Here is an 18,658-nt window from a genome sequence, read left to right on the forward strand (position 1 = left end):
TCTTCCTCGACTTCTGAAACTCCCGTCTCCTCCCTTCCCTGCCTTTGAAAGAAATTTCGCGCCTGGCCTCTCTTCTCTCAGCGGCTCTTGCCTCAGCCTCCTTCCCTCTTTCCCCCCCTCTTCCTCACGCCTTCCCTTCTCTCCTCCGCCTCCCCGTCCCCCTCCGCCGGCTGCTTTCCCCGGCGGGCCCGGCAGGCGCCGCTGTCCCTTTTGGCAAGCCTGGCCGCGGCGGGGAGAGCTGCTCACTCTAGGCCGGGGATTGACAGGCCTTTCACAGGAGACAGAGGAGGCGGAGGCAGCAGCGGCAGCAGCAACAACAGCAGACGACGCGGAGAGGCAGCCGAGAGAAGCCTGGGAGGTTCCAGCCGCCGCCGCCTCTGCCCTTCAATCCGCCGCCATCCTGCCCCCCGAGTCTCCCCGGCCCCCCGCCACCGGCCCCCGCAGGCGCGCCCGGCTCTCTACAACCACCACAGGTGGGTCTGGGGGGCTGGGGAGGCGCGGCGGGCCCCTTTCTGTGGGGCGGGGGGCGAGGGGGGGGGTGGCCGGCCCAGCAGCTGCAGCCCTAAAATGGAGCCTGAGCGAGGCCGGCTGCCCCACAGGCTTCCTCCCTTTCTCCTTTTGCAAGGGGGCTGCCCGCCCCCCTCCCTCCCTCCCTTTTGCACCGTTTGCAATGCAGAGCAATCGCTTTCCTCCCCCCGTTTTGCTTCCCCTGCCCCCCAAGTGGGATGGCGAAGAGACGGAAAAAAGCAAAGCAGAGGGGGTGTGTGGGGAAGCCTCTTGTGGGGGCCTGGCAGGCTTTGCTTTCTCGGGAGCGGGGGAGCCGAGAGGCTGGAAGGGCGTTGGTTTGGCTGCTCCCCCTCCCCACCCTTTCCCCCTGTGGATTTTCACTGTGCCCCCCTCCCCGTCGAAGTTCCAACGATCGACCCTTTCTATTGCATTGGTTTTTTTCACAGTCCGGTTTTGCAAAATTGATTCCTTCCCGAGTGATGGAGCACGGAGGCTTGTCCTTGGTTGGGAGCAGATGTGGGCCCGCCGCCCCCGTGTCTCTCTCCCCCGCCCCAACAGAACACAATGAGGGGGGTTGCATGCATCTGGAGAGGGCGCTTCCCTTTTTATTTGTTGCATTACCTTCAGAATTGCTGCTTTTGCCCTAGGTTAGTTGTTTTGTGTTTTGTTTGGTTCCGAAAAATCCAGGTTTGGGCTTCCATTGTTTTGATGCTGCGTCGGGTGGCTTGGAGCAGGCCTGGATTCTCTGGGGTGTGTGTATGTGTGGCCTGGATTCTCTGGGGTGTGTGTGGGTTGCTGCTGCCGTTCAAAGCTGCAAAACAACCTCTCGGTCTCGGATTCGATCTGATTCGTATGGGTTTGAAACGGCATCTTTTCCAAATTCACATCAGTGTATCGCCCTGTTCTTCAAGCGCGATGCGCCAGATGGATCTATGTCGGAAAATGGCATTTTGGAGCAAAAGGCCAGGGCAGAATGAATATATATATATATATTGTAAAATGATTTTCGGTGTTGCAAATGCAAAAGGACTGTAAGGAAACCAGAATTTTTTATTCTCGTTGTGAAGGTGATGCTACTGAAGGGTTGGAGTCCAGTGTTTACAAGTGACAACGTTGTGGCTTTCAGTAGTTTTTGGGTAAATGATTCTTAGCCTGGAGAGTGGCATTGGGGGGAGGGGGTGCCTTGAGATGCGTGAAACCAAAGGGGGTATGTGCGCAGGGTTTGTTGAATGTGGAAATGCATTGTTCTGCTCTAAAATGTTTTGCCTTTGCTCATTTTCGGCTGGTCATGTGTGCGTTGGAAGGCATGCTGGTTTTTTTACGTCTGTTTTAGCAGACTTCTGCATCGGATTGGAATGTGGGTTAGCATGGAACTCGGGATGCCTTTGAACTTTATGTTTTTGTGGCCAAAGCTGCCTAGTCAAGAGAGCCTGCCTTGGCAGGTGAGGCCACCTGAAAATCTTGGAAGTTTTCCTCTCTGCCTGATGCTTCTAGGTGGTCACCTGATGCCCCTATTCAGAGCTCTGCTCTGAACCGCCTGCCGCCCAGGCACAAAATGGGGCTTGTTCTTCCTCAGGATGTGGATAGTGTTGTTGTGTGTGGATAAGTCAAGAATTTAATCCTTCAGCGTGCTGTTGTATTTCTCTTTTTCAAAATCCTGTGTGAGTGGGAGGGCAGAGGGAGAGGAGCGCAGGAGAGGTGCTTGATTTGGGGGATTGTTGTCCTGATTTGGGAACCTCATTTCGCTTCTAGTAGGTGCAATTTCTGTTGTAACTTCCTGAGGATGCAGTATTAGTGGCTTTGCTCTTTCTTCAGTCTGTTGATTTCTGTTAGAATCGACGTTTTGAGCCCTTGTTTTGAAATGGAGGGTTTTTAAAGATCGAGCCACAGGTCAAATGAAAGGGCAGGGAGCTTTGCACTGGAACTGTGTATAAATGCTAGTACACTCCTGAAAACATTCTCTTGCACAAAACCACAGCTGAGGAGTGCGCTCTTTTGCTGCTTGGTAGTTTGGGGGTACATGTTATGTACTCCAAAATGAGGAAGAAATATATGCATCTTTTGTCTTAACCTACTTGTTTCCCACATTTCAAGTTTCTGTGATGTAGTAAAAAAAAGGTAAAGGTAGTCCCCTGTGCAAGCACCAATCATTTCCGATTCTGGGGTGACATTGCTTTCACAACGTTTTCACATTAGACTTTTTACGGGGTGGTTGGCCATCGCCTTCCCCAGTCCTTGACGCTTTTCCCTCAGCAAGCTGGGGACTCATTTGACCGACCTCGGAAGGATGGAAGGCTGAGTCAACCTTGATTCCGCCGGGATCGAACTCGGGTCGTGAGCAGAGGTTAGGACTCCAGTACTGCAGCTTTACCACTCTGTGCCATGGGGCTCTTGTGATGTAGGAATAGCTTAATTGGTTTGGGGTACACCATATCCTCCCCCCTTTAAGGAAGAATGTACAAATATTTGCCCTATTTTTAGAATTTGTTGGGGTGGGTTGCCTTAATGGCTCGCATATTCTCTGATCAGGATCAAGATATCTTGCTTCAGTGGTGGAAACTGTCATTGAGTCACAGTTGACTTATGGCAAACCCTTAGGGTTTTTGATGCAAGAGATGTTTGGATGGGATTTGCCATAAGTCATGACCCTGGTATTCCTTGTTTTATATGTTGAGACATTTCTCCCGCTGCCTGTCTTGGAAGTTTAGACTAGAGGATAGGAATTGGCCCATACCAGTTTTTTTTCAGGCCTTGACCTGGACTGCCCAGACTAGCGTGATCTCACCAGAAGTTGGAAGGTCTTGGTTAGTGCTGAGATGAGAGACAACCACCCAATCCAGGTTTGCTTTGCAAAGACAGGCAATGGTAAGTCACCTCTGACGGTCTCTTGCCTTGAAAACCCTGTGGGGTGACCATAAGTTGGCTGCCACAACAGCACTTCAAACACACAGTGGTTTCCTGACCATTGTTTCGGGAAAGCCAGTATCCAGGGTCCCTTGCTGGCAAAATTAAAAGCCCTGGACAAGTTTTTTTTTTTAGACTGCTCACCCACCTGCTCCTAGTCTGCACATGGATGGCTGCCCCCCCCCAAAAAAAGGTGGTAGTCGTATTTCATAAATGAGTAGGAACAGCCATGTGTTCTGGGTTGCGGTCTCAGTGGTGAGGCTAACACTCATTGTGAACTTCATGAGGCATCCCAGAAACCTCTCTTGGAAAATCAAGACAAGTAGTGGCTGAGGATTGCTACTGGTGGTCCCTTGGCTCAACATTTATGAGTCATTGGAAGAAGGGGTCCTGCTACCTTCCTTTGATGTGGTAGCTAAACAGAAAACCCATCTTCAGAGGTAGTATACCTCTGAATCCATGATGACAGTAAATAGAGAGGGGCGGCCAGTGTCTGATCCAGAGGAAGACAGCTATTAAAATTGTAGGAATCTGTGGGAAAACCATTAGAGGACAGTAAGAGTTTGGGGGAAAACCAATAAGAGGACAGTAGCTGTTTCTGACAGCCATTCTTGGTGTGTAGAACAAAGCAGGAGTCAAATGGCACCTTTAAAACCAACAAAGTTTTATTCAGAATGTAAGCTTTCTCCTGTTTTGTTCTGAATCAGAGATTCAGAGCGGTTTACAATCTCCTATGTCTTCTCCCCCCACAACAGACACCCTGTGAGGTGGGTAGGGCTGAGAGGGCTCTCACAGCAGCTGCCCTTTCAAGGACAACTCCTGTGAGAGCTTTGGCTAACCCAAGGCCATTCCAGCAGGTGCAAGTGGAGGAATGGGGAATCGAACCAGATAAAAGTCCGTACACTTAATCACTACACCAAACTGGTGCTCTCTGCCGCTTCAGACTGACACGGCTGCCCACCTGGATCTATTCTTGGTGTGTGTCATTGAGTTGTGTGTGTTCATAAAGAGCCATCAAGTTGTTGCTGACTTACGGTAGCCCCTTACAAGGTTTTCAAGACGAGAGTTGTTCAGAGGTGGTTTGAAGAAGAAGAAGATATTGGATTTATATCCCGCCCTCCACTCCGAAGAGTCTCAGAGCGGCTCACAATCTCCTTTACCTTCCTCCCCCACAACAGACACCCTGTGAGGTAGATGAAGATATTGGATTTATATCCCGCCCTCCACTCCGAAGAGTCTCAGAGCGGCTCACAATCTCCTTTACCTTCCTCCCCCACAACAGACACCCTGTGAGGTAGATGAAGATATTGGATTTATATCCCACCCTCCACTCCGAAGAGTCTCAGAGCAGCTCACAATCTCCTTTACCTTCCTCCCCCACAACAGACACCCTGTGAGGTAGATGAAGATATTGGATTTATATCCCACCCTCCACTCCGAAGAGTCTCAGAGCGGCTCACAATCTCCTTTACCTTCCTCCCCCACAACAGACACCCTGTGAGGTGGGTGGGGCTGGAGAGGGCTCTCACAGCAGCTGCCCTTTCAAGGACAACCTCTGCCAGAGCGATGGCTGGCCCAAGGCCATTCCAGCAGGTGCAAGTGGAGGAGTGGGGAATCAAACCCGGTTCTCCCAGATAAGAGTCCGCACACTTAACCACTACACCAAACTGCTTCTGCATTGCAACCGTGGTCTTCCTTTGGCGGGTGATCCCTTCTAAACACTAACTAGGGCTGACTCTAATTGTTTTGTAGCTAGCTTGGGCTATCCAGGTCAAGGTGCCATTGGAGGTTCACCTCTGCATTTTTGGCCTTTCCCATCCATAAACTGGTTATATGCCATGAAAACTTCAAGGCTCCAACCTTGATAGGCACTATTAAACACCATTATGTTTTCAGTGTGGAGATGTGAAGGCCTGAAAAAAAATATGGTGGTTGTTTTGTGTGGAGGTGTGAGTGTGGATGTTTCAGTCAAAGACGCTTTTTCAATTTTCCCAACAGAAAAGTTGGAAATTTTGGAAAGATCTGAAAAAAATCCTGTGAAATGTTTTCTCTTTTAGAATGAGTGAAATTATTTTTAAGATGAGGGGGTTTTTACTCAAAAGGTATGAAGGTTTTTGTGGAAGGCTCTTAGCTGCACTAGAGAACTATTCCTGTAAATGGATATTTGCAGCATATTTTCAAAGATAATGTTTCATTGATTTAAAGGTGACTAATTCTGACTACCATTAAAAAGCTATAATGTTAGTAAGTGTTATTAAAGACTTCAGTGTTTTCAATGTCATAAAGTTTCTCAATATTTTATATGCTAGTCCTATTGTTCAAATAAGACTTTTTTTGTCATTTAGTCCAAAATTGTTCTGTTTTTGTCTTCCCTTGCCCATGTGTTGCAGTAGCATAGTGTTCAGCTGTTTGTAGCTTTTCTCCATTTTGGTGGGAGATATCGGTAATTTAAGATTGCTATTCTGAGAACACTTTCATGGGAGTAAACCCCAGTAAATGAAATGGAATTTAATTCAAGTATACCTGTTTAGGATGGCTCCCCTAAGTGTTTTCTGCTTCTGAGTTTCATAAACATGCCAAATAGTACAGTTTCGTATGCTAACGTATAAATTATGTATTTTGTGCTCTTCAAGTAGAACAATAAGTGTAGGTTTAAAAAGAAAAAGAATATGGAATATATTTCATCCCCCCCAATTCCCCCCCGTGTTCTCCCCCCTCACCATGGTTTCAGAATGTCCATAAATGTTACATGATGAGTGCTAAACAAGAGCACCTTAATAATTCAGGTCTTTCCCCTCTCCCTATTTTTAAGACAGGTTAACCAGCCTTAGTGTGAGCAGTATAGTGGTGTTTGACCGCTTCACTATATTCACTGTTTCTGGAAGAGCAATAGTGGAAATGAGGGATGGAAGACGTCCTTAGAAAGTACCCTGAGAATTTTCCATGCCAGACATCCAACCTGTGAAACCATTTGAAAGCCTCTTGCTCCGCTCTTGGAAAAGAGAGTGCTTTGTCCAGATGAAGCTTCTGTTGTTGTGTTGTCTTTGGTCACAAGCAGGGGTCGTTTTGTGAAAAAATAGGTGGCGGAGCTCATCAGCATAACTCATTCGCATATGCACCCCCCCCCCACACCTAAAAGCAACCCGATGTAAGAAAGGAGAGCCCCGGGTGAGTGAGGCCTGCTTGGGCTGGCTAGAGATCCAGCTAGCCCAAGTAGGCCTTGCTTGCCTGGGGCTCTCCTGGGCCACCTCCACCATCCAAAATCGCATAAGAAGTGGAGAAAGGGTGGTCTGGGCTTCTCCAAGGGTTAATGAGGGCTGCTGGGGGTGTGACAAAGCCCCTGGTGGCTGGCTGGCTGCCCGCTCTCCTAATCTAGAGATTGTTATGCAGCTGCACCTACTATTCAATGGACAAGTTAGGTAGGTGGGGAGGAAGAGGAGGAGCCCTCAGAAAGGTTCAGGAGCTGTGCTCATGTGAGCTCCTGCTGAATCTGAGGTCTGGTCACAAGTGTTGGGACGTGGGTCCAAAGAAGGTCTTGGAACAGTGGCTTGTGGGATGCCAAGCTATTGTGCAGGGAGGTACAATCCTGAGATGACAGAGTAAACTGTATTTTTTAAGACACACACTTCAGGGTGAGTGTATGCGCCTGTTTAGAACTCTTTCCACGGAAAAACAAAATAGCTCATCAGGGACAGAGAGGGATTTGGGCAATGCTAATTTTCGTTGCATAGAGAAGCATTAAGCGCGTAGGTGAGGTCTGAACTGGTGGAGGTCCTTATGCCACCTTGTTCTGCTGTAGTTAGGCCAGACCTAAGGAAAGGCCAAAGCAGCACATCATCACCATCAGTTTATTTCTATTCCGCCCCTTCCCCCTTTTGGGTGGGCTCAGAGCGGAGTACAACAATTTAAATTAAAATCACAATAAAATCATAATAAAAACAAGTTCACATTTAGTAAGTGCAATAAGTTAGTTCAGCAAGGTGATATGAAGCAAGGTAGTATAGCTCCACAATGCAGTGATGCAGCGGGCTGTAAGGGCGTAGGGGGAGGCCAACCGATCTAATAGATGGATGCCCGCTGCCTCATCCAAAGACCTGGCGGAGCAGCTCCATTTTACAGGCCCTACGAAAGGTCAGTAAGCCAGGTAGGGCCTGGATCTCCATTGGGAGCTGATTCCACCAGGCTGGGACCGGGACCGAAAAAGTCCTGGCCCTGCTAGAGGCAAGACGGGCATCCCTTGGGCCGAGGACTGTCAGAAGATCCTGGGAGGCTGAACGAAGCGACCTCCGGGGCGTATATGGAAGGAGACGGTCCCGTAGGTATGTTGGTCCCAGGCTGCGTAAGGCTTTAAAAGTCAAAACTAACACCTTGATCCGGTACTCTATAGGCAGCCAGTGCAGTTTGCAGAGCACCGGCCGTATGCTCCCCCGTATAAGTGATGCAGTCAGCAGGCGAGCTGCCGCATTCTGCACCCGCTGCAGTTTCCGGGTCAGTTTCAGGGGCAAGCCAGCGTAGAGCGAGTTAGAGTAATCCAGCCTGGAAGTGACCATTGCATGGATCACTGCAGCCAAATCTTGGGAGGACAGGTATGGTGCTAGCTGCCTGATCTGCCGTAGGTGGAAGAAGGCAGACCGTGCAGCTGTTGTGACTTGGACCTCCATGGAAAGGGAGGCATCCCGAATCACTCCCAGACTCTTCACCTGCTGGGCTGGTACCAAGGTGGTCCCACCCAGGGCTGGGAGCTGGATGCATGAACCCAGCCCCCCTCGATTCAGGTACAGGACCTCCGTCTTAGTTGGATTTGACTTCAGTCGACTCTACTGTAGCCATCCAGCTTGAACTTTGGATATTAAATTGAATGCTGCCATTGGCTGTGACTCTCCAAGAGCCCAGATGTTTCATCTGTATTTCTGTGACTGCTTTGTCTTTGAATGAGCCTCAGTGGTGCACATAGCCCATTTGACAAAAACAAAGATTTTTTTTAAAGCTTAACATAAAACATGCTTAAAACATTAGCACTCATTGGTCTTAAAGGTGCATTCTGTCTCTCCCGTGTGATCCAGGGAACAAGGCAAAGGAAGCTCTAGCTCTTTCCTTCCTTCCCGAGGGGACCAGGAGAGGGAGGAGCCTCAGCCAATAGAAGGAAGAGAGGCCTGGCTCCGTAGCTCTGCTGTATGATTGAGCGAGCCTAGCAAAGCAAAGCCATTCCTTCCCCCTCTTCCCCAAGGGAGGAGCCTCAGCCGGTGGAGAAAATCGAGACTCCTGTACGATTGAGCAAGCCTAGCAAAGCAAGCTGTGATACAGAAGGAAGCAAGAGACAGCTATGATACAGAAGGAAGCAGATGACAGCCAGTTGCTTGGGGGCTTGATAGGAGACCTCCAGGGGGCTGATTTGGCCCCCAGGCTGCATGTTTGACACCCCTGGTTTAGAGAGATCAGCCAGTGGAGCCTTTTTGGATCAACAGGCTGTAGTGGTTTGTATGGAATTCCTTCACCTCTGCCAAAAAGAGTTGAGGGTTGCTTGCTGGGAGGACAGACTAGACCGGGGTCCTCAACTCCCGGTCCGTGGACAAGTACCGGTCCGTGGCCTCTTAGCAACCGGGCTGTGAGTTGTATAATTATTTCATTATATATTACAATGTAGTAATAATAAAAATGATAGGAGGACGACATTGGAGTTATATCCTGCCCTCCACTCCAAATTTCAGAGTCTCAGAGCAGCTCACAATCTCCTTTACCTTCCTCTTCCACAACAGACACCCTGTGAGGTAGATGGAGCTGAGAGCGCTCTCCCAGAAGCTGCCCTTTCAAGGACAACTCCTATGAGAGCTATGGCTGACCCCAGGCCATTCCAGCAGCTGCAGGTGGAGGAGTGGAGAATCAAACCCTGTTCTCCAGGTTAAGAGTCTGCACACTTAACCAACACGCCAAACTAATAGAAATAAAGTGCACAATTGTATCATCCCAAAACCATCATCCCACCCCCTCCCCCCCCGGTCCCTGGAAAAATTGTCTTCCACAAAATTGGTCCCTGGTGCCAAAAAGGTTGGGGACTGCTGGACTAGACCACCTTTATCTTGTGGAGATGGAGGGTTACCAGCAGCCCTGACAACAGGAATACCCTTCATCGCTTCCTGAACGTTAAACTTCTGTGCATTGTTTTCTTCCGTCTCTTGTCTTGATGGTGGAGACAATCACCCTTCTGCTTGTGACCTGGATACACGCCAGTGCAGTGTAGATGTTTCCCCGTGAGTCCCTTCACCTACAACTGTGTTACTGCGAAGCTTGCTGGTTCCTTGGTGGATGACTTCACTTTGTTAAATGATTGTAAAGTAGGGCAGGCAGAGCGGAATCCCTGTGGCAGATCTGGAATGAGGTCTTGCAGAAAGCAAAACGAGAGAGGAACGATTCATAGAATTCTAAGGGATCCTGTTCAGAGAAATGAAGCTTACCACTGAATAATGCTAAGGATGTATCTCTCACACACACACACACACACACAAGCCAGGCACCTGCATAGGACTTGTGCAGGTATCTCATTTTTCTCTCCCCCACTATTTCTGCTTTCCCATCCCTGAAAGCCCCTTGTAGCCTCTCTCCTTTTCCAACGTCCTTCATCTTTTTAATATTTCAGATTTTTCTGCAACCTTGGGACTTAGGTTTGTAGAAAGATCTGTCTTGTCTGTTCATTGTTTCCCCACATTTAAGTATTGGCAGATGGGGCCATGTGGATCATTGAATGTATCGATGATGTATGTATTTAAAATAAAACTACTTGGGTTTCAGAGGACTTTATATGAGGTTAAACACAAGTGTGTCCTGTAGATGCTGCATCTTTCTTAAATTTGTTGTATTGAAGGCACTGGAATTTGCATCCCTGTAGAGTTGATCAGAATTATTAATCCTGTGGTCTGACTTTGGTTGTGGTATTAGGGAGCTGAGGTTAAGAGAGTGTGGCTTGCCTAAAGCCAGCTTGTGAGCTCACAGTAAGATTTAAACAGGGAACCTTCTGGCCTACACAGCCATTATCTTTATTTGCAAAACAAAGCTGCAAAGCTAGGTCGCTTCTAATTTCCTGACTGAGATTCTGTGTGTGTGTATGAGATATACACACACAGATAGATAGGTAGATAGGTGGATAGATATACATATCTATACACACACATCTATATATATATATATACACACAGCACACATTGAGAGCCAGTTTGGAGTAGTGGTTAAGTACATGGACTCTTATCTGGGAGAACTGGGTTTGATTCCCCACTTCTCCACTTGGCACCTGCTGAAATGGCCTTGGGTCAGCCACAGCTCTGGCAGAGGTTGTCCTTGAAAGGGCAGCTGCTGGGAGAGCCCTCTCAGCCCCACCCACCTCACAGGGTGTCTGTTGTGGGGGAGGAAGGGAAAGGAGATTGTGAGCCGCTCTGAGACTCTTCGGAGTGGAGGGCGGGATATAAATCCAATATCTTCATCTACCTCACAGGGTGTCTGTTGTGGGGGAGGAAGGTAAAGGAGATTGTGAGCCGCTCTGAGACTCTTCAGAGTGGAGGGCGGGATATAAATCCAATATCTTCATCTACCTCACAGGGTGTCTGTTGTGGGGGAGGAAGGGAAAGGAGATTGTGAGCTGCTCTGAGACTCTTCGGAGTGGAGGGTGGGATATAAATCCAGTGTTTTCATCTACCTCACAGGGTGTCTGTTGTGGGGGAGGAAGGGAAAGGAGATTGTGAGCCGCTCTGAGACTCTTCGGAATGGAGGGCGGGATATAAATCCAATATCTTCATCTACCTCACAGGGTGTCTGTTGTGGGGGAGGAAGGGAAAGGAGATTGTGAGCCGCTCTGAGACTCTTCGGAGAGGAGGGCGGGATATAAATCCAGTGTTTTCATCTACCTCACAGGGTGTCTGTTGTGGGGGAGGAAGGTAAAGGAGATTGTGAGGCACTCTGAAATTCGGAGTGGGGGGCGGGATATAAATCCAATATCATCATCATCATCATCATCAGCATCATCATCATCTATATCTATATATACACACACATTCTCTCTCTCTCTCTCTCTCTCTCTCTGCATGCTAAAGCTCTATGGCTTTTTGGCAAAACGGCAAGAGCTTTTGGATTCTCATGCTGGGGTATGTTTGAGTTAGGATTGTTCATGCTCCCAGTGTCTTTAAAAACTACCACCTTGCAAATAAGCCTACACGATTACTAGCCTGTGTCCACGATTTGCCACCCAGCAATTGTGGAGGGGGGGGGGGGCAGAGGACAGGGAGACTAGCTTGCTTCTTGTTTTCAGAAGTTCCTGTGCCTAGTCACCTGGAAGCAGTTTTTACTTATTAGAGACAATAATACTAGGAAAAGTTGAAGGCAGCACGAAAAGAGAAAGACCTGACATGAGATGGAATGACTCCATAGAGCAGGGGTGGCCAAACGTGCTTACTGTAAGAGCCACATGGAATACCGTAAATGTCAGGTGTTTGAGAGCCACAAGACAGGAAGGAAGGAAGGAAGGAAGGAAGGAAGGAAGGAAGGAAGGAAGGAAGGAAGGAAGGAAGGAAGGAAAATTGATGGGAAGGGGGGAGAGAGTAGTGGAAAGAAAGCAACTTTAAATGCATTCTCCAAGCCACTGGCTGGCTTGCCTTGGAGAAGCAATTTAAAGAGAAAAATGCCTTCTTGACAGGGCGGTGAGGGCTTCAAGAGCCGCATGATAAGTGTGAAAGAGCCACATGTGGCTCCTGAGCCACAATTTGGCCACCCCTGCCATAGAGGAAGCCATTGCTCTTCAGTTTTCGAGACCCGAACAAGGTTATTAATGATAGGACCTTTTGGAGGTTATTAATTATGGGTTGCATAAGTTGGAAGTGACTTGACGATACATCACACACATACACACACACACAGGTCAGTGGCTCTTCATAAATTCTGTTATATTCTTAGGGTTTAACTGAAGGTAGCATTCTGTAGATACTAGGCCTGGGGAGTGTTTAGAAATGGGCATCTGAGCATATGCAGAATGCTTTTCTGCATTCTTCATAGCTTATAGCAGGGGTAACAAGGCAGGATAGAGAGAGTGGAATTAACAATGTCTTTCAATGTCTTGATCCATCAAAGTTATTTACTTATATAAAACATGTCCTGCTCAGATCAACCTTTTCTCTTGTGGGCTGTTGATAATTTTGCTACAGGATTTCTCTCCCCACCCCCCATTCTTATTCTCTCCAAGGTGACTTGCAAATTACGTGATTAAATAATAGGGAAGGGGGGAATGGAAAAGGCCACATTACATCACCTGTTCAAATAGCCACCAGAAGGACTGTGGGCCATAGGAGAGCCTGCGTGGTGTATAGTTGGTTGGGGAGACCAAGATCCTGGGCTTTTTTTTTGTAGCAGGAATTCCTTTGCATATTAGGCCACACACCCCTGATGTAGCCAATCCTCTAAGAGCTTACCGGGCTCTTAGTTCAGGGTCTGTTGTAAGCCCCAGGAGGATTGGCTACCAAGAGGGTGTGGCCTAATATGCAAAGGAGTTCCTGCTACAAAAAAAGCCCTGCCCAGGCCCAAATCTCCAGACAGCCCTGCAGCTCATGGGGTGACCTAGAATGGTTGATCCTTCACCTCATCTGCTTTGCAGGGTTGTAGTGAGGATTAAGTGGGGAGAGACCCATCTAGGTTGCCATGAGTTCCTTGGAGGAAGTGCAGGGCAAACATTTGAAAGATGGGGGTTGAGGAGGGGCACAAACAGGATTCATGCAAAACCTAATTGTTACAGCCCCATCCCTGTGACAGAGGGTTTCCTTCTTAGAGGAACTATAAGTGGGGACCTGCAAGGACTTACAGAAGGCATCTCATTTCCCGCCTTCCCCACTATTTCCTACTTTTCTTGCTTCCTTCTCAGCAGGGTCTTTTTTGAGCAGGAACACAGAGGAATGCAGCTCTGGCTGGCTTGGTGTCAGGGGATGTGGCCTAATATGCAAATGAGTCCCTGCTGGGCTTTTTCTACCAAAAAAGCTCCATGCATAGCAATGGTGATGGGGTGTGGCCTAATATGCAAATGAGTCCCTGCTGGGTTTTTTCCTACCAAAAACAGCCCTGCTTCACAGGTTGTCAACTTGGAGATCTCTTGAAATCACAATGGATCTCCCAACTACTGAGATCAGTTTTACCCAGGGCTAGTAGCTTTAAATTGGGAAATTCCTGCAGATTTGCGGGTGGAGCCTTGGAAGGGCAAGGTTTGGAGAGGGAAGCGACCTCAGCAGGGTATAATGCCATAGAGCCCACTCCCCAAAGCAGCCATTTTTTGCAGGGGAACTGGTCTTTTTCGCTGGACAGCACTTGTAAATCTAGGTGATCTCCAGCCCCCTCCTGAAGGGTGGCACTTCAAGGAAATTGCTGCTTTGGAGGGTGGAGCCTATGGCATTATACTCTTCTGAGGTCCCTCCTTAAACCCTAATATCCCCATGTTCCACCCCGCCCTTAATCTCCAGGAATTTCCTAACCTGGAGTTGGCAAGCCTGTTCCTACCCAACAGCCAGCCTACCTTTACCTGCCCCTCTGTCTTAAGCTCCCTTCCTAGCAGCCTCAACCTAGGAAAACTATGGCCCAGTTGTGCGGTGCCAGCCACCGGGCCAGGCCCAACTGCATGGTAGAGAATCTTTATGGACTTGCAGAGGGGTCACTTTCCTCTATAATCTCCTTCCAGCACAATTTCCTCTTTTCCTCTTCCTGGCAAGCCCCATACCCTCTCCCCTTTACCTCCTTCACTCTCTCCTCAACCATTCACCAACCTGTCTTTTATTTCCCTCCCATCTGTGGCTATATTTATTTATTTACACACCATGTGTCTCCACAGCGGGGACCAAAGCAGCTTGCTTTATACTCCTCTCCTTTTTATCTGCACAATAACTCAGAGGGGGTAGATTAGTCTGCAATTACGTGACTGGTCCAAAATCAACCAGTGAGCTTCCGCAGCAAGATGGGGATTCCAACCTGGGTCTCCCAGATCCTACTCTGAAGTCTTAACCCAGAGGTGTCAAACTCATTTGTTATGAGGGCCAGATCTGACGTAAATAAGACCTTGTTGGGCGAGGCCATGCGCATCATAAAATGCAGTGCCAGAATAGCGGAGATATAAACTCTGTAAAGGAGACAGAGAAACGCAATTGAAGGTTTTGTATCTCTCCCATGTGATAGACAGAACTGGGCAAAGGAAGCTCTCTCTCTTTCCCTCTCCCCACAGGGATGAGGAGGTGGCGGCGCCTCAGCCAGTAGAAGGGAAAGAGGCTTTGTTGTACGATTGAGAGAGCCTGGCAAAGCGAACTCTCCTTCCTCCCGAAGGGAGGAGCCTCAGCCAATGGAAAAAAAATAGAGACTTTGCTTTGTGCAATTGAGCAAGTCTGGCAAAAGAAGCTGTGATGTAGAAGAAGAAGAAGAAGAATTGCAGATTTATACCCCGCCCTTCTCTCTGAATCAGAGACTCAGAGCGGCTTACAGTCTCCTGTATCTTCTCCCCCCACAACAGACATCCTGTGAGGTGGGTGGGGCTCTCACAGCAGCTGCCCTTTCAAGGACAACTTCTGCCAGAGCTAATGGTGAACCCAAGGCCAATCCAGCAGCTGCAAGTGGAGGAGTGGGGAATCAAACCCGGTTCTTCCAGATAAGAGTCCGCACACTTAACCACTACACCAAACTGAAGGAAGGAAGAGAGAGAGGGAGAAGGAAGCAGATGACTGCCAGTTGCTCGGGGGCCTGATAGGAACCCTCCGAGGACCTGATTTGGTCCTTGGGCTGCATATTTGACACTCCTGTTCTAACCACTACACCACACTTTTTTTCATAGGGTATCTGCTGTTGAACGGTAAAAGGCGGCCAGGCCTTGTTGAGTCATGTATGTCTGGTGGTATCAGGTCACCCAGAGGTTGCTTCCAGGCCTAGAGTTACCATCCTGCAAGTGGGACCTGGAATATCTCCCAGAATTACATCTGAATTCCAGATGACAGAAATTTGTCTCCCTGGAGAAAATGGCTGGTTTGGAAGGTGGATTCCATGGCTATAATGCCAGATTCTGGCTGAGGCCTCTCCCCTCCCCAAACCTTGCCCTCCTCAGAGGAACTTTGCACTCTGGAGCTGGTAACCCTAGCCAGTCCTGGCCCAAAGGAGTCCTTCCTCAAAGACTAAAATAGATTTGGAAAGGGCCCTGCCTCCTCTTCCCACCTTTTTACTGACAGAACCTAGCCTGGAATACCGTGGTTGCCTAGCAACAACACTGAGGAATCTGTGGCTTAAAGGTATGTTGTTGTTGTTCAGTCGCACAGTCGAATCCGATTCGACCCCATGGACAAAGTCACGCCAGGCCCTCCTGTCTTCCACCATCCTCCGAAGTATGCTCAAATTCGTGTTTGTTACATCAGTAACGCTGTCCAGCCATCTCATCTTTTGCCGTTCCCTTCTTCTTTTCCTTCTGTCTTTCCCAGCATCAGGGTCTTCTCCAGGGAGTGCTCCCTTCTCATTTGGTGGCCAAAGTATTTGAGCTTCAGCTTCAGCATCTGACCTTCCAGGGAACAGTCTGGGTTGACTTCCCTTAGGACTGACTGATCGAATCTTCTTGCAGTCCAAGGGACTCTCAAGATTCTTCTCCAGCACCGCATCTCAAAAGCATCTATTCTTCTGCGCTCGGCCTGCCTTATGGTCCAGCTGTCACAGCTATACATTACTACTGGGAATATCATCACTTTAACTATACGGACTTTTGTTGGCAGAGTGATGTCTCTACTTTCTATTATACTGCCCAGGTTCGCCATAGCTGTCCTCCCAAGAAGCAAACGTCTTTTAATTTCATGGTGACCGTTACCATGACGGTGATCTTGGATCTGCAGTGATCTTGGATCCCAGAAATGTGACGTCTGTCACTACTTCCATGTCTTCCCCTTCTTTTTGCCAAGGTTTGATGGGGCCAGATGCCATGATCTTAGTTTTTTTTGATATTGAGTTTCAAGACTACTTTTGTGCTCTCCTCTTTCACCCTCAACAAGAGATTCTTTAGGTCCTCATTTTCTGCCATTAGAGTAGTGTCATCTGCATATCTGAGGCTGTTGATGTTTTTCCCGGCAATCTTAATTCTGGCTTGTGCTTCTTCCAGGCCAGCATTCTGCATGATGTACTTTGCATATAAATTAAATAAGCAGGGTGACAATATACATCCTTGTTGAACTCCTTTTCCTATTCTAAACCATTCAGTTGTTCCATATCCCGTTCTGACAGTTGCTTCTGGACCTTTATACAGGTTTCTCAGGAGACATGTGAAGTGGTCTGGTACTCCCATCTCTTTAAGGACTTGCCACAATTTGTTGTGTTTAGCATAGTCAATGAAGCAGAAATAGACATTTTGCTGATACTCCTGTGCTTTCTCCATAATCCATCGAATGTTGGCAATTTGATTTCTAGTTCCTCTACCTCTCCAAAATGCAGCTTGAACTTCTGGTAGTTCCCGATCTACATACTGCTGAAGCCTAGCTTGTAGGATCTTTAACATGACCTTGCTGGCATGTGAAATGAGTGCAATGGTGCGATAGTTTGAACATTCCTTGGCATTACCCTTCTTCGGAATTGGAATATAAACCGATCTTTTCCAGTCCTGTGGCTGCTGTTGTGTTTTCCAAATTTGTTGACATAATGTGTGCATCACTTTAACAGCATCATCTTTTAGGACTTTGAATAGCTCAACTGAGATACCATCATCTCTGCTCGCTTTGTTGTTAGTAATGCTTTCTAAAGCCCATTTGACTTCACTCTCCAGGATGTCTGGTTCAAGGTCATCAATTTCACTGTCATGGTTGTCTGGGACATTGAGATCCTTCTTGTATAATTCTTCTGTGTATTCTTGCCACCTCTTCCTGATCTCTTCTGCTTCTGTAAGATCCCTACCATTTTTGTCCTTTATTATGGCCATCTTTGCATGAAATGTTCCCTTGATTTCTCCAATTTTCTTGAATAGATCTCTTGTCCTTCCCATTCTATTATTTTCATCTATTGGTTTGCATTGTTCCTTCAGGAAGGCCTCATTTCTCCTCGCTGTTCTCTGGAAATTCAGTTGGGTGAATCTTTCCTTTTCACCTTTGCCTGTTGCTTTCCTTCTTTCCTCAGCTATTTGTAAAGCCTCATCAGACAGCCACTTTGCTTTCTTGCATTTCTTTTTCTTTGGGATGGTGCTGATTGCTGCCTTCTGTACAATGTCACGAACCTCCGTCCATAGTTCTACAGACACTTTGTCTATCAACTCTAGTTCCTTAAACCTATTTTTCATCTCCACTGTATATTCATAAGGGATGTGATCAAGGTCAAACCTGAATGGCCTAATGACCTCCCCAGTTTTCTTCAGTTTAAGCCAGTGTAGCTCATAATCTGAGCTGCAGTCAGCTCCAGGTCTTGTTTTTGCTGACTGTAAGGAGCTTCTCCATCTTTGACTGCAGAGTATATAATCAGTCTGATTTCTGTGTTGCCCATCAGGTGATGTCCACGTGTAGAGTCGCCTTTTAGGTTGTTGGAAGAGGGTGTTCGCCATGACCAGCTTGTTCTCTTGACAAAACTCTATTAGCCTTTACCCGGCTTCATTTTGTTCTCCAAGGCCAAACATGTCGTTTGTTCCGGTCACCTTTTGACTTCCTACTTTGGCATTTCTGTCCCCTATGATGAGGAGGTCATCTTTTTTTGGTGTTTTCTAAAAGGTGTTGTAGATCTTCATAGAACTGGTCCACTTCAGCCTCTTCTGCATCAGTGGTTGGGGCATAGACTTGTATTACTGCGATATTGAATGGTTTGCCTTGGATACGGACCGAGATCAATCCGTCATTTTTGAGATTGTATCCCATTACTGCCTTCCTCACTCTCTTGTTAACTATAAAGGCCACACCGTTTCTTCTACGGGACTCTTGGCCACAATAATAGGTGTAGTGATCCTCTGAGTTAAATTCACCCATTCCTGTCCATTTTAGTTCACTGATTCTCAAGATGTTGATGTTCAGTCTTGCCATCTCTTGCTTGGCCACATCTAGCTTAACTTGATTCATAGATCTTACATTCCTTGTTCCGATGCATTATTGTTCTTTGCAGCATCGGACTGTTCTTTCACCATCAGACACATCCACAGCTGAGTGTCCTTTCGGCTTTGGCCCCGCCGCTTCACTCTTTCTGTGGTTACTTGAACGCTCTTCCCCAGTAGCATATTGGGCACCTTCTGACTTGAGGGGCTCATCTT

At 47.7% G+C, this 18,658-nt stretch overlaps 1 protein-coding gene across 1 annotated transcript in view; it reads left to right on the forward strand.

Moving 5' to 3' along the window:
• Positions 1–235: 235 nt before the first annotated feature.
• PRRC2B (proline rich coiled-coil 2B) overlaps positions 236–18,658 on the forward strand; it is a 138,680-nt gene continuing 120,257 nt past the window's right edge. Inside the window, exon 1 of the mRNA XM_060250715.1 lies at positions 236–473. The gene's annotated coding sequence lies outside the window, so the exon portion shown is untranslated. The remainder of the gene's footprint in view (positions 474–18,658) is intronic.

The sequence above is a fragment of the Heteronotia binoei genome, chromosome 12, assembly GCF_032191835.1.
Source record: "Heteronotia binoei isolate CCM8104 ecotype False Entrance Well chromosome 12, APGP_CSIRO_Hbin_v1, whole genome shotgun sequence".
In the NCBI taxonomy this organism is placed as follows: domain Eukaryota; kingdom Metazoa; phylum Chordata; class Lepidosauria; order Squamata; family Gekkonidae; genus Heteronotia; species Heteronotia binoei.